General features: G+C 39.5%; 1 protein-coding gene across 31 annotated transcripts in view; it reads right to left on the minus strand.

Annotated features, from left to right (window-relative positions):
• Nucleotides 1-27,815, minus strand: part of EPB41 (erythrocyte membrane protein band 4.1) — a 210,193-nt gene that overhangs the window by 165,745 nt on the left and 16,633 nt on the right. For 6 of the 31 annotated variants that reach the window (XM_031962426.1, XM_031962422.1, XM_031962425.1 and 3 more), the window contains exon 1: nt 10,641-10,848. The exons of 2 other annotated variants lie outside the window; for them this stretch is intronic. The gene's annotated coding sequence lies outside the window, so the exon portion shown is untranslated. Of the gene's footprint in view, nt 1-10,640; nt 10,849-27,815 lie in introns of those variants that run through there. 23 more of the 31 variants (XM_031962427.1, XM_031962424.1, XM_031962420.1 and 20 more) reach the window with 9 other exon arrangements.

The raw sequence follows: 27,815 nt of genomic DNA on the forward strand, positions 1-27,815 counted from the left end.
GTGTCCAGATCATATTCTAAAAATCCACTTAAAACATAATCTTCATTCAAAAGATTAAGAGATCAACAGTGGGCTTGCTGATTAAGAGAATCTATAGGAAACATATCAGTAGAAAACAGAACTAGAATTGTGAGAAGTTATCTTGCCAGATAACAAGAAAATAGAATGGTGGCTTGAATTCACTGATTTCTTGATTTTTTTTTACAAGCAACTTCATCTCTTTTAAGATTGCTTCTATTCTGAACCTTATAAGATTAGATCATCAATAGGCAGCTGAACACCTTCAAAACAACTGTATGAGTAAGTCTTGTGTGTAATTCATATTACAAATCACAAGCTGTATATTTTAGACCAGAATCTGCTGGTTAACACATCAAAGTACCTGCAGAGCATTCAAGAGTGCTGTGGCTTTTAGGCAGCAATTCTGACAGGCTCACTCTAAAAGGAGGGAAGAGGTACAATCTGGAAATCTGATTTGCCAAGAAAACGCATATTTTCATAAAGATATGCCAGTGAACATTATTGTGGGGCATATAAAGCCTTACCAAAAGAAATACTATTTTTAAAAAGGGCTATGTTTTGCAGAACAGAAGGCATTAGAGGGAAGAAAGGAAAGAAAGCATCAACAAAATATTTTTCTATATATTCTCATTTGATCCTTATGATAGTCTAATAACAGAATTGTCTAATATTATTCTCATTTTATAGATGCAGAATAAGGTAGTAGCATAGGCTAATAAAACAAAATACAAGGTGATGGTTCAAATTATGAACTTTGTACATATTCCCTTAAAGAATGATTTAAATGCCATCTTCTATAGAAATCCTTTTCTAACCAATACTACCTAGGTCACAACTATTATTTCTATTCTAAAGTGATTCTTTACAGGACCTGTATGTGCAAAAATGTTTGTGGCAGCCCTCTTTGTAGTGGCCAGAAACTGGAAACTCAGTGGATGCCCATCAATTGGAGAATGGCTGAATAAATTGTGATATATGAATATTATGGAATATTATTGTTCTGTAAGAAATGACCAGCAGGATGATTTCAGAAAGACCTGGAGAGACTTACATGAACTGATGCTGAGTGAAATGAGCAAGACCAGGAGATCATTATGTACTTCAACAACAATACTATATGATGATCAATTCTGATGGACGTGGCCCTCTTCAACAATGAGATGAACCAAATCAGTTCCAATAGAGCAGTAATGAACTGAACCAGCTACATCCAGCGAAAGAACTCTGGGAGATGACTATGAACCACTACAGAGAATTCCCAATCCCTCTATTTTTGTCCACCTGCATTTTTTATTTCCTTCACAGGCTAATTGTATACTATTTCAAAGTCCGATTCTTTTTGTACAGCAAAATAACTGTTTGGACATGTATACATATATTGTATTTAACTTACACTTCAACATATTTAACATGTATTGGTCAACCTGCCATCTCGAGGAAGGGGTGGAGGGAAGGAGGGGAAAAGTTAGAACAAGAGGTTTTACAATTGTCATTGCTGAAAAATTATCCATGCATATATCTTATAAATAAAAAGATATAATAAAAAAAATAATAAAGTGATTCTTTCCTCTTCTGACCTACTATACCATTTTATATCCCCTGATCATTTCCTTATTCCATTCTGAATAATAGTTCTTAGAGAAAAGCACCAGAAATGCAGTTAGAAAATGGGATCCTGTGAGTGAGGAAATCTTGGACAAATCTCATGTTATATCACTGTGTCTGACCTGACCTCTAACCTATCCAACAAGATTTGGGGAGCACAGAATGAGTCTATGAGGTAGTGCAATGCAGTAGAAAACAGGATGAGGTGGGGAGTCAGACTAGCTAAGTTCTCTTGCTGGCTTTCCTACATATATTTGTGTAACTGAGCAAAACAGTTATCCCCTCTAGGTCTCAGTTTCTTCTGAAAAATAAGAGGTTGGACTAGCTAATCCTATGCTGTAGTAAAGCATTTTGTAAACTTTACAGGCTTTTTATAGCCTCAGGGTCACATTATAATTTCATCTGTATTTCCAACAACAGAGGAATTAGCCAGTAGTATCCTGAGTGCGGCATAAAAGAGATTAAAATGTAATTGGGAAATAACAAAATAAGTAAAAACATGACAGCACATAGGCAATATATGGACACTAACTGTCCCATTATCGCCTATCATAATCTTATAAATAATGATTGCTCAATAAATATCTGTTGAATCTGAAGGAAAAGGTATCTTTTGGAGAAGATATGAATTGTTATTACATATTATTATATTAAACAATTAGGATTGTGAAGATTACAAAGTTATCCATACACTTTGGCTCAGGAAATCTCATTTTTAGGTTTATAAAATAATGTTATTAACCAGCAAAAAAGACTTCTGTATAAAAATATCCATAGAAACATTAAAATTATTTATTTGTAACTATGTAACTGTCTACTGGATACTTCAAACTTTGTTTCCTGGACATCTTAAACTCAACATGTCTAAAACTAAACTTTATTTTTCAAAAAAAAATTACCTCTCTTTAAGCCCAACTATCTTACAATTACCCTTCCAGTCACCAGGTTTATAACCTCACTGTCATTCTCAAAATTGCAATCTGTCAACCCATATATGCAGTCAATTGCTAAATCTTGTCACTTCCATCTCCATACATTCCCTGGTATCTATCTCCTTCTCATTGCTCATGTAGCCACCACTTTGGTCCAGATTCTTCTAGCCTGGATACTGCAACAGTCTTTTCATTGGAGTCCCAGCCTCAAGTCTCTCTTCTTTCCAAGCATAGGTGCCAAGATAATTTTCCTAAAGTTCAAGATTGACCATATCACTCCCACATTCTAGTTAATAAACTCGATTGACTCCCTACTGCCTCTAGGAGCAAATATTATTCTATTTATTTTTTAGAGCTCTTCACAACCTGGGCTCAACTTATGTTTCAAATCTTATTATAAATTAATCCCTTTTCCATATTCTATAATCCAGTCTAACTGGCCTCTTTACTAGTTTTAAACCATTTCACAGAGACAAGGACTTTGTTGTCAAAAACTTTGTTTCCTGGGTCTTCAATAATTATGGATGTTGGGCAGGAGCAGAAATTGCACAAGCAATTTCCAGGTCACATCATCACAGGTGCTCCTTCCCAGAATGGTGACTGCAAGGGTCCAGTTGGCTCCTAGGGAGCTAAAGGAGAGGGGGCATCTATTGCAGGAGATTTGGGACTCAAGGGTTCTAAGCCTACTTTCACAAGGGTCTGAAGTAGAGGTGTGGCTGAGATTGTGTGGTAGCCATGGCTTGGCTTCCTTGATACATGCTGTCTGCCTCCTGAATACTTCAAAATCTATACCACTTCAATAAGCTACTTGCCTCCTCACAGAACATAAGCTCATAAGTTTCCTGATGATAGGGATTGTATCATTTTTGTCTCTGTATTGCCCAGTGCCTAGAATGACAACTGGAATATAACTGGTGCTAAATAAATGTGTGCTTTGTTAATAGCAAAAAGTGGAGGGGAAAAACTATATCAGTCACCTGGGCAATGGCTAATTGTGGTATATGGCAGTAATGAAATATTAGTGTGCCATAAGAAATGATGAATATTTTAAAGACATAAAGCAGGACCAAAAGAATTAGCATAAATAAATATAAACAATTATTACAACCATGTACAATTTTAAGTGGCAAGATTAATCAGAAACATTGGATGGTGTTGGTACAAATTTATGAAGCACACAACAGTCCTTTCTGCAAAAAAACACAAATATTCTTATGTAAGTATATAGTAAAATCAGTTGCAATTATTGCTTTGTGTCATTTTATTTCATTGTTTTCAGGGATTGTACACTGTACAAGATTCAGTCAGGAATATGCTGGGGGCAGTTATCTAAACAGTCTGGTCAATTGAAATTTATCAATACAAATATTTAAGAAAAAATTATGTTTAAACAGGTGTTAAGTATTTTCTAATCAAAGAAGTTCAATCCACTGAAAAATTTAGGGTTATTCCTAAAATTTAAAAATGACATAACAAGAGGAGTTTGATTTAGTTGTAAAATAAACCCTAAGGAAAAATTGCTTCTTTCAACAACAAAGAGCAGGTGTAGACCACAAGCAGTGCGCCACCTGGAAGGGCCTGCCTCCCTCCTGTTAGATCAGTCTATCTATTTGCTAACTGCTGAGTCCCTTAGCACTCAGACTGGCAAATGGTAGAGTTCATAACTAAATGTGCAATCAAAGAGGCAAAGATTTCCAGAACTACCAATAATGCAGCTCCTCCTCCCATCTCCAAAGCAGAATGCAACCAGGAGAAATTTAGCTACTTGAAGCTTTCATTAACCCAGGATTAGCTCATTAAAGAAAAACTGGACAGCTGGTGCTACTGATAAAGCTCAAAGTGAATGCAAGACTGATAACAGATATCCAAACAGGTTTCTTTCAAGTCATTCATTTTTTGTCTATAACATCTTCTACGCCTATTGATCAGATATAAAGGCTGTTTGTGCAATGAATGTTTTGAGACATAGTATTTTTACATTCAGTCTATTAAGGCAAAAAAAATTCATAAACAATACAGATGACCTGCACTATTCCAGTAGGAATTAATGTATATGAAAACATGACATACATAAAGATGATTTATCTAATTTTCAAAAGAAATTTTTTTTCCAATCTAACTTTGACAGTGGTCTTTCTCCCAAAGTTCCTTCATTCAATCTCCTATTTCTTAAATGCTTATGAAATATACTCCTCCACTTCAGTCCTATTTGGATCTTACTGCAGTGGAAATGAAATGGATTCTCCATCAGGAATACAGACACTAGCATCATCTACCAAAGAAGAAAGACTTGGGTTGTCGGCCTAGCTAAATTCTGGGATGCTCATCACTGAAGGCTAAATGACAGCTAATGATAGTTTTTTGAACACTGAAATTCATATGAGGGGTGATATTAGTGATAGGAAAGTACCAGTGAATTATGGGTATTTTGAAATACAGGAAATGTACTTTGTCAGACACTCAAGAGATATGCAAAGAAAATAAGATTGTGCCTCTGACTTCATGGAGTTTGTAATCTAGCAACAAACTGGCTAATAACATCCTGAAAGATTAAATACTATCTGACCAACATATGACTAAGTATTTCACAACAGCATTTTTTCAAATGAATCAAATACTTTATAGTCAACAAACAGGAATCTTGTATTCTCTACAAATTTATGATTGTAAAGATGGGTTCTGCTATAGAATATCATTTGCAAAAGCCTGCCTATTGCTTTTCTAATATTCTTCTGGTGATGCTATATGATTGTGGATCATGAATTACTACAATCTCTGAGGAATCACAAATTGCGGGTCACCCAAAGGGCAATGGAGAAATGCATGGTGGGAGTAAATAGGATGAAACATTCCCAACAATGAACTGTGGGCACAAAAATTGCAAAAAAAAAAAGATATCCAAAATATGTATGATTATTAAGGGATGTGAGCCAGCCATTTAACAAAAGGAAAAAATAACAGGCTATATTAGTGGTTTAAATTAAGCCAAGATACCCAGGCTTTAAAATACTGGGTAGATCTCTTTATCTCAAGGATTTACAGGAAGACATGGACAAGAGACTAGAAGGATAAGAAGGCCTAGGTGAATTTTGATCTTCAAATATTAGAGGAGTACCCACACTGGACCAAATAACATGAAAAATCATCTAGAACCATTTCGTAAAATTTTACAATTGCTGATTTTCATAATAAGTTATTATGAATATGGATGTAACTCCATGGAAGTTACTAGTCATTGCATGCTTTACAATATGTTCCCAGTTAAAGACAAAATCCCATTTCCTCTATAAGCTGGAGAAATGAAATACAAGAAAATGAAGTGTTTTGCTTTGGATTCATGTAACACTTAGTAAGCACTTACTAAGTGCCAAGGGAAATAGAAATACAGTTAAGAAACTCCCTGTCCTCAAGGAATTTACAATCTAGTAGAGATGACAAAACAATATAAATGTAAAGAAATATACTTTATAGTATAGTTACTTATATATCTCATCACTCCTGGGAAATGGCAACCTCGAAAGGCAAGGACCCATATATAATTAACAAAATCTCTGAGTGAGATGGGACCAGAGAGGACACTTAGTACAGCCCAGACACCCACAAAAACGCTCTCTCTACCAAACATGATAACTAATCAACAAGCATTTATTATCTAATTCACTCCTAAGACAGTCCATTCCATTTCTAAATAGTCTAACCTTAAGGAAGAGTTCAAGGCCAAAAATGTAACTACACCTTGCACTTGTTCCTCCTACTTTAATCCTCTGTACCAAGCAGAACAAGTCCAATCCCTCTGCAGTGGAACAGCCTTCCAGTTCTTTCCTTAGTCCTCCAATCCTTATTTCCCTCCTTGCAACCTATTAAAATAGCATTCTCACATACTGTAGGTGAGTTTTTAAAAATCAGCTTCAGAAGTGTCAAGTTTACCTTTTACATTTACCCAATTTCACTTTATTCTATTTGACCTAAATTTCAGACAGCTCAACTTTGCATTATTCACAACATTTAAGGCATAAACCTGAAACTCAAGAAGCTTTGACTTCTTCATTACAAGAGGACCCAGACTCGTGCCCATTAAAAAAAAAAGCCAACAACAACAAAGGACATGGTGCTTTATAAAAGAATGAATGTCCCAGGGAGATGTCAGTCTTGTTTGGAACTTTTTACATGTATTACCTATACACCTGGGCTCATAGTCTCTTTTCAAGTCCTTTACCTTTAAGCTTTCAGTAAACAAACCAATCAGTCAACAAGTAACAATTAAGTGCTTTGTTGATGTCAGGTTCTATGGGGCTACAAATATGAATGAAATAATTCCTGCTCCCAGCTTATATACTAAGAAGCTGAGAGTCCTTTCCATATACAACAGAGCTCAAAATGCTTTGAACTGAAGATCAAGAAGACCTTTCTTGCAGGAAAAAAAAAAAAAAGATCTTGAGAAATTTCAGGGGAGTTTCACTAAAAGCTTGTATTTTATTAATATCAGAATTCCCCTTCTCATCTCTGTGCCTTGTATAGGCTACCAACCTCACTTCCTTCCCAACCCTACACCAGTTGTCTCTTGTTTCACCTCCATTCCTTGGAATTTCCTAATTCCCTTCAAGGTTGAGCTCAAGTGCTATCTCCCACAAGAGCATCTTCCTGATTCCCACTGTCTTCCTCCACTAGGCAATTATTTTGTATAAATTTTGTATAAATTTAAAATTTATTTAAATACTATAAACACACTAGACCATATGACAGAGAAAATGTAAATCCCTCAAGGACATAGACTTTTTTGTCTTTGTAGATAACACCAGCACATAGCACAAAGCAGGCTCTTAATAAATGTTTGTTGTATTGAACCTAGAAATTAAATTTCTGTGATTTGCTATATTCAATCTTCTTGACTACTACTAGAATATTTTCTATTGGCTATCCTCCTCAAAAAGACTATCAATAAAATTTTATATTAAATATGTCTTAGGACGCTTGGAAAAGAGATCCTGTGTAAATATATAACCTGTTACTAATGATAACACTATCAATACAATTTCAATATTTCTAGTTTTCAGTCACACAGCTGAAGAAATTAGCTCCTAACTCATTCATCATATGTAACTAATTCTAAAACTTCTAGATTATATCTTGAACAAACTTAAAAACCTAAATGGAAATTGCAAAAAAATGTTAGCATGCCTCCTGACTAAAGAATCTATATTAATTACAAAATTTAATTTCAAATAAGAACATGTACCAATTTATCTCTTTTCTTTTCCTTGGGATCTAGACCACTGAGAGGTGAAAGAGTTTTTTTATTTGAAACATGTAAATTAAGAACTGGAAAGAATCACAGGAAACTGTCAACCTTTGCTAAAGAATTAATTTACTATATCACTGTTTTAACTAAAGGAAATGTAACTCAAACACAAATATGTCTGAAGTACAAATACTCTTTTGATTTTTTCACTCATGTTTGGCTAGTTAACAGAGTTGATAGAGTAAAACATTATAAGGAATATTTTCTCCTCAATAAGAACTAAAGTTATCTTCCCCCCAAAATAGAACAAAAAAGTCACTTCTAGAATTCAGTAGGAATAGTAGTAAAAGCCATCTTATGGGGCATCTTGATAACCCAGTGGATAGTGCACCGACCCTGGAGTCATGAGGACCTGAACTCAAGTCCCACCTTAGACACTTACCACTTACTAGCTGTGTGGCCCTGAGCAAGTCATTTAACCCAACTGCCAAACACAAAAAAGACACCTTATACTTGAGAAATGGAAAACAAAACACTGTGAAAATAAGAGCAAATGAGATAATAATTGTAAAGCCCTTAGCACAGTGTACTGCACATAGTTAGGTACTATGTAAATGTTAGCTATTATTATTGGTTTAGACTTCACAGAGAAAACTTTTTCTAAAAATGCCAAGATCCAGAAGGCAAGGAATTGATAAGACTTACAGAATGGAAAGAGGGCCATGCCTATTTCTTCATTTTTCAGTAGGGATTTTTATTGCAAGAGCAGAATTTGGATTAATTGGGATTTTTTTAAAAAAGAAAAGAAAAATGTTGGCTCCAAGTAAGTGGTTAAACCAACAAAGGTTTCAGTTCAAATTCAGACAGGCAATGAAAAGAGGGAGAAATAAAAAGAATTGCCATATATCCTCATGATGAGCCATAAAACCCACTATAATAATACTCAGAGCATAACCATTTATTTCAGTTTTCCCTAAAAGCAGAAAGAACAAAATAGCAGCTGTGAAATCACTCAAATTACTAATAAAAAAAATGTTTTTAAGCTTAGGATCTTTGAAAAAATTTTCAACACATGCCAAAGAGTCTCTAAAGACTATTCAATTATGACTTGAGTACAGTCAAGAAAACAACAGCATGACAGTCACTATCATGTGGCTAGAAACCAATCCATCAGCAATTTGTTCCACGTGAGATCACTTTCTCTCTCAAGAGAATGTCTGTTCCTAGGAAGAATAAACGTGTTTGGATAAAATCTCACCAGGAATAATAGTTTGATGATGAAATACTGAGGGTAAGCCACCAATATCTGCATAAGTAAGGTAACAATACAATCTTTAGTAAATTCTACAGGATATGTACATAATAAATATAAAATGCATCTATATGGTCATAATGACAAAAATAAAAACCCTCTGATTCCAGAGAATCCTAAAAACAAATAAAAATATTTAATCTCTCAAATTGAAAAACTTATAATCATGTTTTTCTCAAATGCCTCAAACCACCTCATTAGGAAATAGCATATAAAGTACTATGCACTATATTAGAAGATAGCCCAGTAATGGAATAAGTCCCTGTTTGAATCTGAACTGTGTCACTATGAATGAATCACATGACCTCTAAGTATCTCAGTTTCCTTGAACAAATTTGCCAAGAGGAAGGTGCTTTGTAAACTCTGAGGCACTATAAAAACTAATATTTCTCAAACGTAATGCCTATGGCATTACAAAGTTTACAATCTGCTCTCCCCACCCCCAACACAAATGAAAATATACACACAAGAACAAAAAGCATGTTATAATCAATTATGCAGTCAGAACCTTTACAGAGTTACAGCAGATAGACTAATTGTGCCACCTCTCCTGAGTCTCATCTTCCTCTTCTGTAAAATGGGAATTATTCATCATAATTGCACAGGATTGAGATGAAGAAAACACTCTGTAAAGATTTACAGAGGCAGTGTAAGGCCTTGGGAAAGGAAAAGTGCAGGACTTCCTAGTCAGGATCTAGGTCCAAATGGGATGGCCCCAGGTGACCCTGGGCAGGTAGTCTGTCTCCAGCAATAGGAAGTGGTTGCACTGCATGATCATGGAGTTCCAGTTCCCAAGTGTTGTATCTGCTGAGACAGTGCTGGACTTGGACACCCCAAAAATCTAAGTTCCAGTCCTGTCCCTGGCCCTTAGTGGCCAAGTCAATCTGGAAAAATCCCTGAATTTCTCAGCCTCAGTGTTCTCATCTGTCAAAAAAGGATAATGAGAGTGCCCACCCCAAGAGTAGTTGTGAGATACAGTGTGTAAGGCGAGTGCTGACCACTGCTACTGTCATCACAAGAGCTACATTGTTAATGAGGGTTAATCACATCATGTAGCCATCTAGGAAAGGGGGGATGCAGCTCCGGAGTCAGTCCCTGCCTCGGCCCTGCAGGATCCGCACACCAGGGGAAAGAGACAAGGAAAAAGGAAAAAACTTTCTGGAAATCTTCCTTGCCCCCTGCATCCCTCCCCATGCTGGGTTGTGCCCCAACATCCGCAAGCCTCCAGAAACCCCCGGGGGGAACGGGGGCTCGCGCCCCAGACCCGCCGCCACAGGTCCCGGCTTTGAGCCTACGGGGTGACCTTGGGCAAGTCCCGAGCCTCTTGGGCCTCAGTTTCCCCAGCGGTGCAAATCACCAGGTTCCCTGCTGCCCCTGAGGAAGCCCTTGCTGCGGCGGGGCCTCGGGATTGCGGGGCGCTGCCGCAGACAAAGGCTGCACTGGCGGCGGCGCCAGGACCGGCCCCTCGGGGACAGCTCCGCGCCCGCCCGCCCCGGCCCGGCCCGGCCCGGCCCGCCTCACCTCATCTTACCTCAGCTCACCTCGCGGTGCAGGCTCGGGATGCTCGCGCCGCTCCCGCTCCCGCCGCCGCCCGAGGAACAATGGCAGGAGGCGCCGCCGCCTCGCGGGCTGCCCGCCTGACTGACTGACTGACCAACCGACCGCCAGAAGCAGCGAGCGAGAGAAGGCAGGGAGGAAGGAAGGAGCGGGCGGCCTGGCGCGCGCGCCTCCCCCTGCCGACGGTCCCCGGCGGCGCCGCGGCCCCGGCCCTCGCGGCCCTCACGCGCGCCCGCACGCCTCCCCTCTCCCTCCCCCTCCCCCAACCCCTCCTCAGGTCCCCCCCACCTCCGCGCCCCACAACATTGTAGTAAACTCCGATTGGGCCGCGTTCGAGGGAAGGAGGGGGCCGGGCCCGCGGGCCCCCAGCCCATTGGCTGAGGCCAAGCCCCGGCTGCGCCCTCCCGCCCCCCCTTCCTGAGACCAGTAAGGAGGAAGAAGGGGCGGGAGGGGAGAGAAGACAAGGGGAGAGGGAGGAGAGGAGCTGGTAGAGCGTGCGCACGCGCGGGCCAAACCCCAGCTCTAAACCCGGGCCGGGTTCTAGCTCTGGCGCCGCACCCACGTGGGAGGCGAGCCCACGGGATCCCGGCCCTCCCGCCAGGGGAAGGGGCGGGGGGATGCTCTAGCCCCGGGAGAGGCCGGCAGGCAAGAGGCAGAGAAACAGAAGGGGAGCCAGCTGGAAGCTGGGATGCCCAACGCGGTAGCCCCACCCCTGAGCCCTCCTCTGGAGTGCGGCACTTTTGCCCATTGGCGGAACGTGGAAGGGAGCCTGGCACCTGCAGTTAGCACCTGGCACTCGCTCCGGCTGGCGCTGGGCCAGGCCCGCCGGGGCATCTGGCATCTGATTCACCAGGGACCTCAGTTTCCTCTTCGGTCTTTCGAGTTTGAGACACATCTTTAATCATCCTGCCAACTCTGACTTCCTAGCCCTGTCCCCATCCCCTTCCCAAAGGGACATCCCCGCCACTGCCCTGTCCTGATTGCCTTGTGCTGACAAGTCTCTGGGAGGAAAAAATGTGTGCGTGTGTGTGTGTGTATACACATATAAATACATATAGAAATAAATATATATGTATACGCATATACATACACAAATACATATAGAAATATGTGTATATACACATATACTTACACAAATATATATGCACATATCCATATATATGTGCTCACTACATAACTTTCATGCATAATCTGCATTAACATTCTCTCCATCATTTTCTTGTCAATCAACCAAACAAATTGAGCCCCTGTATAATCAATCACCTATAATGATTATTGATTTTCCAGGCATAGAGGTGAAATGAATGGAGAGCCTGGCCTGGAGTCAGAAAGACTCAGATACTAACTCTATGACCCTGGGCAAGTCACTTCATCCTGTTTGCCTCAGTTTCCTCATCTGTAAAGTGAGCTGGAGAGGAAAAATGGCAAACTATTCCAATGCCTTTACCAGGGGAAAAAAAATCCAAATAGAATCAGAAAGAGTTGGATACAACTGAACAAGTGCTCGTGAAATTTTAACAATTGGCATGCCCAACAAGCATCTCAGATTCCTACTTAAAGCCTATCTGATTCTTAGCAGAGTACCTTATTACCAGCCTAAGAACTTCTAGCTTACTAGAAGTCTCACACATTATTCCTCTCTCACTGTGAAATTATAGCTATCATAGGCCTAATTGCTGCTTACCATAATTCACATTCCATCTCCTTTCCCCCTTCCTTTTGTACAGGCTATCCTACTCCTTTCCTAGAATGTATTCCCTTTTTTGTCCCAAACCCTTAGAATCCTCAATTTCCTTCAAGACAGTTCAAATTGCTGTTGTCTTTTTAAAGTCATGTTTGATTCTTCTTGACCACATTTATGGTTTTCTTGGCAAAGATTCAGAAATGGTTTGCCATTTTCTTTTCCATCTCATCATGACTTGCTCAAGGACACACAGCTAATAAATGTCTGAGGCCAGATTTGAACTCATATTCTCCTGAATCCAGGACTGGCACTCTATCCATTTCACCACTTACCTGTACCACTTTCTAAATAAAGATCTTCCTGATGCCTCATTTCTTCAAACCCTTCCCCCAACCAAGCTAGTACAGTGATTGGAAAGTTGACCAATAAAATCGGGAAGACCTGAGCTCAAATCCTGACTGACAGATACAACCTCTGAGATTCTGGGCAAGTCAAATAGCCTTCAGAGTTCTAGATAGCTCTCCAAGACTAGAATTCGCAGGTAACATATTTACCTGCACTCATTGAGGGAGTTTACTCACTTGGGCAATAACAATACAAAACCAGAGACTCATTCTCATTTTCTCCCTCTCCCTCTCTTTCCCTTTCTCTTTCCCTCTTCTCTTTGTCTCTGTCTCTCTATGTCTTTATGTCTCTTTCTCTGTCTCTCTCCTCTTTGTCTCTGTCTCCTTTCTTTCAATCTCTGTGTATGTCTCTCTCTCTCTCTCTCTCTCCTCTCTCTCTGCCTGTTTCTCGGTCTTTTTTTCTCTCTCTCCCTCTTCCCCATCTTTCTTTCGCTCTGCCTCTCTCTTTTTCTCTTTCTTCGGTGCTCTGTGTCCTTCTATTCTCAGCACTAAGCATTGGCATAGACAGTAAATGTTTGTTGACTGATAATGGTGCTTTGGGGAAAGTACTAGAGCCTTCCATTTTTTTACTTGTGTGGCCTCCAAAAATTCACCTAATTGCTCTGGCCCTGTTTCCTCATATGTTAAAAAATAAAAATAAAGGGAAGGGTGGGGAGGACAGTTTTGGACTATGATTTCTATGGTTCCTTCCAACTCTCTGAGCACATGATCAGTAATTGAGTTGGAAAGTAACTTCAAAATCACTTGATCCATCCCTTTACTTTATACATGAAGAAATCAAACCCCACAGAGGGGTTAATGACTTGCTAATAAGTAAGAAACACCCCAAAACCTATCTTCCAATTCCCAGCTGACAACTCTGTCCTACAAAGGTCTTAGAGGCCTCCCTTGCAGGGGATATAATAACTAGGGAGGATTTTATGTGGTGGTTTTTTTGGTTGTTGTTTCTGGATAAGGAAAGAGGTTCAAAATGGTATGAATATAAATGTTTCTAGGTATCTTGGTGCTGGACATTTTGACCCAGAACTTTTCTTCTCAACACTGAAAGGACAAGTAATTTCCTAGTTGCATGTACAGCAGTCTGTGTCTGGTACCATGGGACCTACACCATGCCACTTCTCTGCTAAACAAATGTCAATGACTCCCTCCTGCCTCCAGGATAAAATAGAAATTCTGTTTGGTATTTTACCATCTGCCTTCAACCTACCTTTCCAGTCTGAGTGCACATTGTTTTTATCCACACTTCAGATCCCAGCAAAATTAGACTATTTGTAATTTCCCAAAATCAACTCTCTGTCCCCCAAATACCTGTTTTGCACCTCCCTTCCCCACTGCCTGGGAAACCCCCACTTCTCATAATCCCTCATTTCTCTTGAGACTTAGCTCGTGAGCCCCCTTCTAATGAGAAAATCTTCCAGGGAATTTCCTTATGTAGCAATTGTTTTCGTCTCTCCATTGCCCATTATCATGCACAGTAGGTGTGTCAATCAATCAAGAAATATTTATTAAACACCAGCTATTACAACTAAACAGATATTGCTAGGGACACAACTACAAAGAACAAAATATATGTAAAAATACATATAGCATAAATATAAAACAAACAATGTAAATATATAGAAAGAGTAGTTAAATACAAAATTAAGAAGGAAAACACTATTTGTCAAATTGGTGGAGGGGAGGAAAGAAAGAAGAAAGATACAATTCCTGACATCAAGAAGCTTATTCTTGGGCATCCCAAAATAAGCTTAAAACTATACTAAGACTTTTGGAAAGTCTGTGTTATTCCTGTGAAGGAGAATGTTTTCAAGGCCTACTACAAGAAAATATAATATAAGCAAATTAGAGGAGAGTGGAATATTTTGCCTGGCAGATCCATAGAAAAGGGAGGAATTTAAGACCAAACAAGAACTAGAGACCATTATGGAATGTAAAATGGATAATTCTGATTATACTAAATTAAAAAGGGTTTGCACAAATAAAACCAATACAGCCATAACTAGAAGAAAAATAGGAAACTGAAGAGGAAATTTTACAACAAGTTTCTCTGATAAAAGCTTGATTTCTCAAATATCTAAAAAACTGAATCAAATCTATAAGAATATGAGGCATACTGTAATTGACAAATGGTTAAAGAATATGAATAGACAGTTTTCAGAAGAAGAAATAAAAGTTATCTATAATTACATGAGGGGAAATGCTCTAAATCACTGTTGGATAAAGAAATGCAAATTGAAACTACTTTGAAGTTTTTGTTTTTGTTGTTGAAATGATTCAGTCAGATCTGATTCTTTGTGACTTTATGTGGGGTTTTCTTGGTAGAAATGTTAGAGTGTTTTGCCTCTTCCTACTCCAGCTCATTTTATAGATGAGAAAACTGGGGCAAACAGGGTTAAATAACTTGCCTAGGGTCAGACAACTAATAAGTGTCTGAAGCCAAATTTAAACTCAGGAAGATGAGCTTTCCTAACTCTAGGCTCATTGAGGTAGCACCTCACATCTATCAGACTGGCTCATATGACAGAAAAAGAAAATGACAAATGTTGAAGGAGATATAGAAAAAGTGGGATACTAATGCATGATGAACTAATCCAGTCATTCTGAAGAGCAATTTGGAACTGTACCTGTAGGGCTATAAAAATGTAATTCAGAAATAACCTTTGACCCAGAAATATCACTACTAGATCAGTATCCCAAAAAGAATAAAGGAAAGGGAAAGGGACTTGTAAGTACAAAAACATTTATAGCAGCTTTTTGTGGTAGCAAAAAATTAGAAATTGAGAGAATGCCTAACAATTGGGGAGTAGCTGAATAAGTTGTGATATATAATTGTAATGGAAGATTATTGTGCTGTAAGAAATGATGACTTCCATAAAGGAGGGGAAAAGATTCGTATATTCAAAAATCTTTGTAGAAGCTCTTTTTATGGTGGCAAGAATTAGAAAATGAATAGATACCAATCAATTTGGGAATGGCTGAATATAAAAGTTTATAAAAGTAATGGAATGTTATTGTTCCACAAAAAATGATGATTTTAGAAAGACCTGGAAAGATTTACATGAACTGATGCTGAGCAAAACAAGCAGAACTAGGAATACATTGTATGCAGTAACAGCAAGATTATACCATGATCAATTATGAAAAACTTGGTTCTTCTCAGTGGTTCAGTGATTCAAGATAATCCCAATCAACTTTGGATAGAAAATGCCATCTACATCCTGAGGGAGAATTATGGAGACTGAATGTAAATCAACAGTTGCTATCTTCACTTTTTTCTTTTTCTTTTTTTTTCCTCTGGTGGTTTTTTTCCCCTTTTGTTCTGACATTTCTGTCCCAATGTATATAAATTTGTATAAAAAATGAATATACATGTATAACCAGAAAAAATAAAACAATAATAAAAAAGAAATGATGATTTCAGAAAACCCAGGAAAACTCATGTGAGCTGATACAAAGTGAAATGAGAGACTATTACACAGCAACATTGTACAATAATTAACTATAAATTTAGGGTTAGCTATTCTCAGCAATACAATGATCCAAGACGATTACAATGAAAAATGTTATTCACCTCCAGAGGAAGAAATGATGGAATTTGAATGCAGATCAAAGGATACTATTTTTTTTTACTTTCTTTATTTTTCTAGGATTTGTTTTCTTTTACAATGTGGCTAATATGGAAATATTTTGCATGTATAAATATTTTTACATATGCAATATTTGCATATGTATAATCATAGTAAATCGCTTGTCTTCTCAAGGAGGGGAGAAGAAAGGAAAAGAAAATTTGGAACTCAAAATTTAAATAAATGAATGTTTTAACAATGTTTTAACCAATTTTTAAACTAGTTTTACATGTAATTGATAAAATAAAATAAGCAAAAATAAGTAAATATAATAAAATGGATGGAAGGACAATGCCCCAGTAATCAATTTTAAGGCAATCCATCAAGTGCAGAGGGATGAGGTATGAGAAATGCCTAATGCAGCCCCCAAAGTGTTATCCCATGGCTGCAGGCTAAAGGATAACCCATACCCTGTACAGCTGTCTTCAGTCCCCATAAGTGGCACTCAGAACCAGATGTCATAGCCCACAGAAGCTCCCCTGAGAACTTGGGGTCCAGGACCCTAATCTGGCCTCTAGAGCTCTGGAAGAATGGTGGTCCAGCTCCCATCTGTAGTTTCTCTAACACCAGAACTTGACCCCTCATGGTTTCTACACCTGCCAGCTGAGCCTCCTCTAGCCTTCCCACTGATATACTCTCTCCCCCCCCCCACTTCAATTCAATACCATGAACAGTGACTAAGTATTTCATGACTTCTGCCTTCCAAGCCCTATGTTGGGGTAGGGAAAAACACAGTAGGAGGTTTTACACAAACCCAATTCACAAACCCTTCTAATTTAAGCTCCTAGCATTGAAAGCTAAAAGAGACCCCAGAAGACATTTTTTCTTCAATTTCACAGATGAGAAAAATGAAGCCCAAAAGGTGATTTACCACTGTTACACAGGAAGAATTGAACAAGGATTCAAACTGACTCCTCATCTATGGCTCTTTCCATTGGGAAGGTGAGAACAGAAATGACTGGGATGCTAGGAGAATGATATAAGCTGGACGGAAGGATTCCATATCCCTGGCAATATTCTAGAAGTAAATTTGGGATGGGGTTGGAATAGGGAGAGCAGAAAGAGCTTTATGAAGGAGATGGTATCTGAGCCTTGAAACCTTTCCTTCTGGCCTTAAAGTCTAACTTAAGATATTTCTCAGTATGTGGAGAAAAAAAAATTAAGCCAGTCCTAATCTTTCTGCTCCCTAGGATAAAGAATAGGAGAGGTCCTTGCAGAAGAGAAGGTTTATAGAGACCTATATGGGATTATAACATAGAAGAGGTATGTGGGACACCTCTAATTGAGAGGATTAGAACAACAAGTGGCTAACTGGGAATTGGGTGAACCACAATGACTCTGTCTTGTGACTCAATTTTGAAGCTAGCTCAATTACTTTCTATTCAATTGTAGCTCTGGTTCAATTTCTTTCCTATTAAGATTTTATTAAATTACAGAAATTGTGAGAAAAATTTATGCATTGTTTGAACCCAGCCCACCTATTGTTTAGAGACCCTTAACTAAAGATCTAGGTTGTTGCCCAGAGACCCAATCAGATTCCAATTTTGATACAAAGAGTTTCTTACAATGCTACATTTATTTCAAGCAACCCATATGTCTTATCTTAAGTTGTCAATTAATTATTGTTTCCATGTTCTTTCGTTGGAACACAGACATTTGGGGGGAACATCTCTTTCTGATTTCAGGAATTGCACCTGTTATTCTCACCCTTCCAACTTGGAAAGTCCCTTATCTTTCTTCAGTTAGAAATCAGATTACTTACTTTTGCATACTGGTTAATTGTATCCTTTTAATTAATTGCTCTTATTTGATTAATTGCTTTAATGCATAAAATCTGTCTCTTCCTGCATTTGGGGTCCAGCCCTACACTGAAGAGCTCTGGTCCCAATGTACTGTTTAAGAAATCAATATGCTTGGAAGCTTCAACCTTTGTTTCCTTACTCATTTCATCTTTCACTTGATGAGGATGAAAGGGGGCAGAGAAGGATTGAATATGGCCTGACAGATTCTGAATCCAAAGGAATCCTTCCAGAATCTGGGACACAGAGAGATTAGAGGCCCAGCTGTTCCTGAACTTGTGGGGGAGGAAGGGGAGAAGCAATGCTATTTGGATGGTGGAGACTACAATGGCATTAAGCTGCCTTTGCCCTTTTTTATGTATCCCCAACACCTTGCCCAGTACCTCACATATAGTAAACACTTCATAACAGTTTGTCCATTGGTTGATTAGAATAAACAATGACCAGCTCCAAGTCTGCTTGGGTAGAGAAGAGAAGGATGTTTTCATTTGTACAGCAGACCATAAGATGCCTATTATTGGCTGCTAGTAACCTCTTCTGGACAGAGGGAAAATAGAGGAAAGGGGGGAAATAAAGAAAGAAGAAGAGGAAACAGCCTACTGAGCCTTAGGAAAGGGAAGAGAATTCAAGATTCCAAGCAGAAAGTTCTATGGCCCTTGATATACAGAGCAGGAAAAAGCTTTAAAAGATCATACACTAGTCACACTCTGCCCCTGTTTTATAAATCTGGAAACTGGGTTGCCAAGAAGTGAAGAACTGGTCCAGAGTCCTATCAATTTTTGGCAAGGCTGAATTAGTCCCTCAGTGTCCTGACTCCCTCCATACTGGCTCAAGTATATCTGGCTTCCTAAGCCCCAGTCAAGATTAATGCCACTGCACTCCTGGACTCCCTCAAATCAGAAAGGAGGGTACTTCCTAGGACCATGCATTACAGGTGCTCTCAAATATGCTCAATATGTCAGATGTTACTGGTTCATTGTGTTATCTTGAAACCTGGGAGGCTTCAATTTGGAGGGGAGACTGAAATAACTATTATAAAGACAAAAAAAAATCAATAAACTTTTTTAAAAAGCAAATTGAAAAAACAGGAGAGAATCAGACAGTCATTCTGAGAAATCAAAGTACCCCAGGTCACAATTCCACTTATAAGGGCCTTGCTTGGGTAAGTCCCAACAACCTTGGACCTCAAATTCTTCCTATGTCAAATGAAAGATTGATGGCCCTGGAGATCCCTTCCAGCTCCAGATCTCTGATCTGTGATCCTTCTGTCCCCAGGGAAGAGCTAGGGAACAGATTTCAGCTGAAGTTCTAGGGCACTGAAATCAGAGGAGGGAAGAGAAATGCTAGAGTCTCTGGGGATGAAAAGGGGAGGGATGAGGGGAAGAAAGAAGAAAGCTATAACCAGGATACCTGGCTCATCTTTGGCTGGTCATTAATTTCCAGATCTCAATTTCCTCATCTATCCAATGTGGATAATTGAAGTCCTAGCTTCTTCACAAGGTTGTTGGGAAGATCAAAACAAGCTAATGGATGTGAGAATTCTCTGGGAATTAAATCTCTAACCAAATGAGTAGAATCAGGTCAGTTATCATCCTCACCATTATTTTAATCTTCTTTCAAATAAAAAGTCAAAGTCACAGAAAAAAAATTGTCATACTATTTTAAAAGCTCAGGGCAATCAACTTTTCTCGTCTCCTTGTGAGGGTTCTAGTACTGGCCTTGTCATTGCCTAGTTTGTGTGACCTGGGAAAACTTGTTTATCCCTAAGGATCCCACCTTGGCTCTGACATATAGGGCCCTCCTAGCTCTGACCTCCTGGGTTCTAAGGGCCCTCCCAGCTCTGACACCCCAGGTTCTAAAGGCCCTCCCAGCTCTGACATCCCAGGTTCTAAGGCCCTCCCAGCTCTGACCTCCTAGGTTCTAAGGCCCTCCCAGCTCTGACCTCCTAGGTTCTAAGGCCCTCCCAGCTCTGACCTCCTGTGTTCTAGGGGCCCTCCCAACTCTGATATCCCATGTTTTAAGGGCCCTTCCAGCTCTGACATCCCGGGTTCTAAGGTTCCTCCCAATTATGACATCCTATGTCTTAAGGGTCCTCCCAGCTCTGAAATTGTGTTCTAAGGTCCCTCTCAGCTCTGACATCCTGTGTTCTTAAGGACCTCCCAGCTCTGAAATTCTGTGTTCTAAGATCCCTCTCAGCTCTGACATTTTATCTTCTAAGGTAGTCCATAAAATAAAATTCTATTCCAATCATGCCATTTCCACTCCATCCAACATCTCCATCCACTGCCTCCTTATTAGAAAACTGGACTTTTCCAAAATGGCTTTGATAGGCAGCTGAAGCTGGCCTTACCTTGCTCAGTTTCAGGCCTCCACAGCAGTACTTAGACATCTTCAGCTATACTACAAATGTGTAACTCTACATTTCCTTTTGAGCTCCCCTTTATATGTTATCTTCTTCTATTAGAATGTAAGCCTTTTTTATGAACAGGTTTTCAGATAAAGAAATCAAAGCTACAGTCACATGAAAAAATGCTCCAAATTACTATTGATTAGAGAATGGCAAATTGAAACAATTCTAAGTACCATATAATATCTAACAGATTGGTTAACATGATAGAAGAAGAAAATGACAAATGTTGGAAGCGATGTGGGGAAATTGGGACACTATACTACTGGTAGTTGTGAACCTATGCAACCATTCTGGAAAGCAATATAGAATTATGCCCTAAGAACTTAACAATATCAGTATTAGGTCCATATCCCAAAGAGATTGAAAAAGAGGGGGAAAAGGACCTATATGTACAAGAATATAGTAGCTCTTTTTTATGAAAGAAAAGAATTCGAAATTGAGGGGAATGACTGAATAAGTATATGCCTGTGATGGAAGACCATTGTACTATAAGAAATGATGAGTATGGAAAGGCTTACATGAATTGATGCAAAGGGAAATGAGCAGAACCAGGAGAACATTCTACACAGTAACAGGAATATTGTATGATTGTGAATGACTTACTTTTCTAATCAATACAACAATTCAAGATTATTCTGAAGGACCTATGATAAAAAATGCTATTCATCTCTGAAGAAAGAACTGGCGGGGGGAAGATAGGTGGTGTAATGAATAGAGCACCAGTCCTGAAATCAGGAGGACTTGAGTTCAAATCTGACCCCAGACACTTAACATGTCCTAGCTGTGTGACCTTGGGCAAGTCACTTAACCCCAATTGCTTCAGCATAAAGAAAGAACTGGTGGAATCTGAATGCAGATCAAAGCATACAGGGTTTTTTTTAATACTTTACTTTTCCTGAGGTTTTTTTTTCATATTTTCTTTCATAACGTGGCTAAAATAGAAATATGTTTTGCATGACTATACATGTATAACCTTTATCAAATTTCTTGCCTTCTCAATGATGGAAAAGAAAAAGGAGGAAAGGAGAGAATTTGGAACTTAAAATTGTAAAAAAAAAAAAATGAAGGTTAAAATTGTTTTTACATGTAATTGGGAAAAAATATTAAAATTTTTAAAAAATTTTAAATTAAAATTATTTTTTAAATGTAAGCTCCATGAGGGTAAAGACTCTCTTGCTTGCTTTTCTCATTCATATCTCCATACTTAATGAATACTTCATTGCCAGAGTCTGACATTTTCTGTTCTAGAGATTCTTCAGCTCTGACCCTCTCTGGCAAAGCTTCTTAAACTGTGGATCAAGCCTCTCTATAGGGTCATATAACTGAATGCGGAGGTCTTGAAAAATTTGGCAACAGTAAAAGGTATCAAATATTCTACCAAGATTTAATTCTTTGTGTAAAAATAACGAGTACATCTACCTCATTAGCATACAACTTTGCCTTTGTCTTTAATAAATGGAAAAATTATATGTATACCAAAGGATTATTTTAAAATAAATTTCTTTATGATTTATTATCAGTAAATGTTTGATTTCTAAACCTACATACCCAGGTTAAAAGGGATCACAAAAGGAAAAAGTTTAAGAAACCTGTTCTGTGGTATCACCTTTGCCATTTGAAGTCTACATAAAAGCAGATAGGGCAGTGTTGATGATAAAAGTAGATGAGAACTTCAGCCAGAGGAGCGAAGGGAATCTACTCACCCCTGCACCACCTCATCTCCAGGGGCAGTACCCTGCTAGCTTGGTCCTTTCTGTCTTCACTAGGAAGCAAGGCATGGTGTTCCTCTTAGACAGGCCCTTCTATAAGCATTGGACTTAGAAGCCCAGCATTCTTGAAATGGTTTTTCTTGAATGAAAATTCTTCCTGTCAGTCATCTCCTCTTACCCTGTCCATGGCTGGGACAATATCCTTGGGACTTCTCAGAGAAACCCATGGAGGTTTCATAACCGGTTGTACCCGGGAGTTCCCCTTGCAACTGGGCTGACAAAATTAGGGATTTTCTGGGCATAATAAACTCAGAGCTCAAAATCAAGAGACCTATTGCCTAGTCCAAATTCTATGTCACTCAGTGATGTTAAGCAAGTAACTCCCCCTTTCCCAAACCTTTAGATTATCTCTAAATCCTTTTAGTGCTAGTGCTAAAGACCTATGACCTAAGCCTCAGAAAAAGAATTGTTAAAAAAAAAAAAAAAAAAAGTATTGGATTTGGAATGAAAAGATCAGGTTCAAAGGCTGGCCTGGCTCTCTTGAGCAAGTGATTTCCCTTATCTAAACTTCAGTTTCTGTTCTTTACTTGTAAAAAGAGGTCAAACTAGATGAGCCCTAAGGTGTCTTTTAAGCTTTTAGCCCATGATGATGGCCCATAGGATCAGGTGAGAAAAATGGAGTATTGGGGAAAGTGGGAAATCTGATGGAAAAGGGGATAAAGAAGCAGAGACAAACAGACCAGAGATACAGAAGGTTGTGGTGACAGCAGCAGAGACGGCACCCGGACATCCCTGGCTTTTAGCCATTCCTCGCTTTATGCTCCCAAGCAGCTGCCTAATTGACTCAGTGTTGCCTTCCAACTTTGGTTGGGGGGTGGGGACAACAAAAAAAATGTAATAAAAGGAACAAAATCTTGCTTCTGCTGAGCATATTTTCAAAGCGAACACTTGCCGGGTGGGTGCTGTCTGCCAAACACCACCCCAGCATGGTTTTCTGCTGCTATTTCTGCTGCCATACAAAAGGGCCTTGTCAGGGTAACCCTGCTGTCTCTAAACGCTAATTACAAGTAATGATATAATAACTGTTGTGGGCCCAGCAGTGGAACAGCACTGACTCAAAACGCTGTATGTTTTAGGAACAACAGATCCGGGACTCCCATTGAAATGGAAGGTTTCCTAGTAGCTCACCAAGAGGACACATGTCAGAACTAGGAGGAAAAGTTAGAAACCAGAATGTCAAGGCTGGAAGGAAGGTACCTTAGAATACAAGATGTCAGAGCTGGGAGGACCCTTAGAACCCAGGATGTCAGAGCTGGGAGGGACCTTAGAACCCAGGAGGTCAGAGCTGGGAGGACCCTTAGAACACAGAGAATGTCAGAGTTGGGAGGGCCCTTAGAACCCAGGATGTCAGAGCTGGCAGGGCCCTTAGAACATAGAATGTCAGAGCTAGGAGGGCTCTCTTCTTTTATTCTTCTTCCACTACTACCATACCATGCTCAAGCTTTAATGACCTACTTGCTGTTACCTGAAAATGATACTCTATTTCCATCCCTGTACTTTTATACTATGTACATTCCCCCCATATTTGTAATGTTCTCCATTCTCTTATAAGAATAACTTATAAGAAATTGCTAGCATTGAGCACTGTTAAGAGTTGCTTTTGAACCTCACAACAATCTTGGTAGACAGATGCTGTTATTAGCCCATTCTACAGATAAAAAAGTAAAACGGCAAAGTGACTTGGTCAGGATCACACAGTTAGTAAGTGTCTGAGACCATATCTGAACTCAAGTTTTCTTGCTTCCAGACCCAGAACTACACCATCTAACTGTCTCTTGATTTCCCTGGCTTCCTTCAAAAAAGCATCTCAATAGAATCAAGAGAACACTGTACAAACAAGATCATATCATCAATTCTGATGGACATGGCTCTTTTAAACATTGAGGTGATTCAGGCCAGTTCCAGGGGCCTTGTGATGAAGAGAGCCATCTGCACCCAGAAAGAGGACTGTGAGAACTGAGTGTGGATCACAACATAGTATTTTTATTCTTTTTTGTTGTTGTTTGCTTGTACTTTGTTTTCTTTCTCATTTTTTTTCCTTTTTGGCCTGATTTTTCTTGTGCAGAATGATAATTGTAGACATCTATATAGAATTGCTTGTTTAACATATGTTGGATTATTTGCTGTTTGGGGGAGAGAATGGGGAGAAGGGAGGGAGAAAAAAATCAGAAAACCAGGTTACTCAAGGGGAGGTCTTGCCAAGCTGACAGGTTTTCAAAGATGGCCCGGTGATAGACAAGCACATCTACTGCCTGACCTAAATTTGCTGGACACCAGTCCATTACAAGTCATGAAACTATTTCCTGAAAGAGGGGGGCCAAGCTGTGATCTGCATAGATAAGGACACCCCCTTCTCCATGAAACCCCAGATCCTTGTTGGGAGGGTAAAGAGGGATTCAGGGAGGAGAGATGTACCAGGAGCTATTTTAGATGGGAGCTGACCAAGGCAAGCCCAGTATTTTTAATCAGGGAAAGTGAAGAAGGAAAACTCTGCCCCCCTGTGGCTCCCTGTGGGATGGACAGATACAGACGGGAGCCCAGAACATGTAGCTCATGTCCTCTGAGAAGAAAAGGCATGGCCACAGCCCACCGGCTTCAGAGGGAAGAAGAGGAGTGACACATCTCAAGAAATCACAAAGCCAGAAAAAGTCTGAGAATAGGGCTGGAAAGAGCCTTAGGAAAACTGGTTTCTCCATCTAGGTTAAGCCCCTCATTTCACTGATGGGGAAGCTGAGGTCCAGAGAAAGAACAATAAGGACCACAGAACAATAAGAAAACTGTATACAGGACTACAGAACAATAAGGATGAACACAGTCAGAATCCGAGTCTATATCCTGGTAAGGCTACCTGTCTCACCTTGACAACTGGCCAAGGGTCTCATGGCTGTCACTGCCCTTCTGATGCTGTCTGCACTTCCTGGGCACCTAGCTTGCCGCACTCTTTTTTAACCTTTTTCTTCTCCCAGAGCAATAGTTCCCTTGAGACCCTAATGGAAGGACTGAGAGAGGAAGAAATTCAACTGCGATCGAATCATAAGTTATTAGAGTTTGAAGGGACCTTAGAACACAGAACATCATTTAAATGTGCTAACCTCAGTTCCTCATCTATAAAATGGGGGCAGGATGTTGAACTTGACTCATAATTTCAAAGTCATTAGAAGCCAATTCTGTCATTTGACACAGAAGGAAACTAAGGTACAGGGAGATTAAGTTATTTGCCCCATACAGACAGTTTAGACTCAGGGGTCTTCTAACTACGGCCATGGGCCAGATGCAGCAGCTGAGGACGTTTATCCCCTTCATTCAGGGCTATGAAGTTTCTTTATTGAAAGGCCCACAAAACAAAGTTTTTGTTTTTACTATAGTCCGGCCCTCCAACAGTCTGAGGGACAGTGAATTGGACCCTTATTTAAAAAGTCTGAGGACCCCTGGTTTAGAGACTGAGGAAGGATTGGAATCCAGGTGGTCTTGACTCTTGGTCCACTGACCTATATATTTATACCACATTGCCTCTCAAAGGCTGTGTAAGAAGTGAGACGACCTCTTTAGAGATATAGCAGGGAGCTATCCTGCTACCAGAAAGACCTTTTGGGGGCAATTGGCCAAGAGTCTCATGGCTGTCACTGTCTTTCTGATGCTTTGTCTGCCACTTCCTGGGCTCCCTAGCTGAGCACACTCTGCCAAGCTCAAAGCTTCTTAAGCTATGGGTCACAACCCCATATAGGGTATCAACTCAATGTAGGACCACAAAATTATGATTATTATTAAATTTGAAAAAGCTCAAAGTTTCTTAAATTGTAGGTCACAATCCCATATGTGGTCTCAACTGAATGTGGCATTAAATGTTTAATTTGTATATCTATTTTATACCATAAACCTGGGTTATATAAAAATTTCTCAGGCAAAAAAGAGATTGTGAGTGGAAAAAATTTAAGAAGCTTTGGGTTAAAATCATTTCCAATGGAGCAGTAATGAACTGAACCAGCTACACCCAAGCGAAAGAACTCTGGGAGATGACTAAAAACCATTACATTGAATTCCCAATCCCTATATTTTTGCCCACCTGCATTTTTGATTTCCTTCACAGGCTAATTGTACAATATTTCAAAGTCTGATTCTTTTTGTACAGCAAAATAACGGTTTGGTCATGTATACTTATTGTGTATCTAATTTATATTTTAATATATTTAACATCTATTGGTCATCCTGCCATCTGGGGGAGGGGGTGGGGAGAAAGAGGGGAAAAATTGGAACAAGAGGATTGGCAATTGTCAATGCTGTAAAGTTACCCATACATATAACCTGTAAATAAAAGGCTATTAAATAAATAAATAAAAAGAAGCTTTGGGTTAGTTCAAAATCTATGATGCCATGAATCTTTGTGAAAGTTAATTGTGGGACCCAGAATAGAACAGAGGTCATCTTATTCCCAGAATCCTGCACTTTATTTTCTCAGGCTACTTTGTCCACACCTCTTAGGGAACTCTAAGCATCTTTGCTCAATGGGTAGCTATAAGCAGGAAAAGGGCCCAACGAAAAGCCCTGACCCCTCATTTAAATTTGAGACAAATCAATCTCAAAGGCCCTGGGCCATGGCTAATGGGAGGAGGTACTGGTTACTAAGTACCAGAGAGGCCCAGGAATCCAGTCCTGTTACTAGCTCAGTGACACATGGACATAACCTTCAGAGGTCCTTCATAAACTTTCACTGCTTCCTTCACATGGTTTTCACCAAACTACATGGAAAGGAAGCTGCTTCATATATACAAAGACCTTTTTCTCAATATTTCTTTCTCTTCCTGGAAGCCATAATGCACCCAGATTCTACTCTGGAAGGGAATCTGGAGACATAGGGTATGTGGGGATTAGGAAACTGTCCTACTACCAGGCAAACTTTTTAGGGACAATTAGCCAAGGGTCTCACGGCTATCACTGTCTTTCTAATGTTTTGTCTGCAACTTCCTGGGTCACTTAGTTTGGCACACTCTGCCAAGCCCAGGGCTTAATGAGGGTCTGGGGGCTTCTTCCTTAACCTTTCAGCTTCTCCCAGACCTGTAGTTCCTTGGGACCCTAAAAGAAGTACTAAGAAAAGGAAGAAACTCAACTGTGATCGAATCATAGACTGTTAAGAGCAGGAAGATCCTTAGAACACAGAACATCAAAGTGGGAAATGACCCTGGAAGATGGACCATCAAAATTGAATTGTCAAAATCGGAAATGATCTTAGAACATGGAATGTCAGAGCTGGGAAAGGGCTTCAAGAACAGAGAATGTCAGGATTAGAAATGATCTTAGTACATGGAATGCCAGAGCTGGAAGAAACTTAGATTAGGGAATGTCAAAAAAATGAGGGAGAGGTATGTCTAGGCTGCCTCCAAACTGATCAGACGCATTGATTTTATATGCAAGAAGGCCTCAGATTATCCTGACTCCAGGTTGGACACTTTATCACTTAAC

The sequence above is a fragment of the Sarcophilus harrisii genome, chromosome 3 (assembly GCF_902635505.1).
Source record: "Sarcophilus harrisii chromosome 3, mSarHar1.11, whole genome shotgun sequence".
Classification (NCBI taxonomy): domain Eukaryota; kingdom Metazoa; phylum Chordata; class Mammalia; order Dasyuromorphia; family Dasyuridae; genus Sarcophilus; species Sarcophilus harrisii.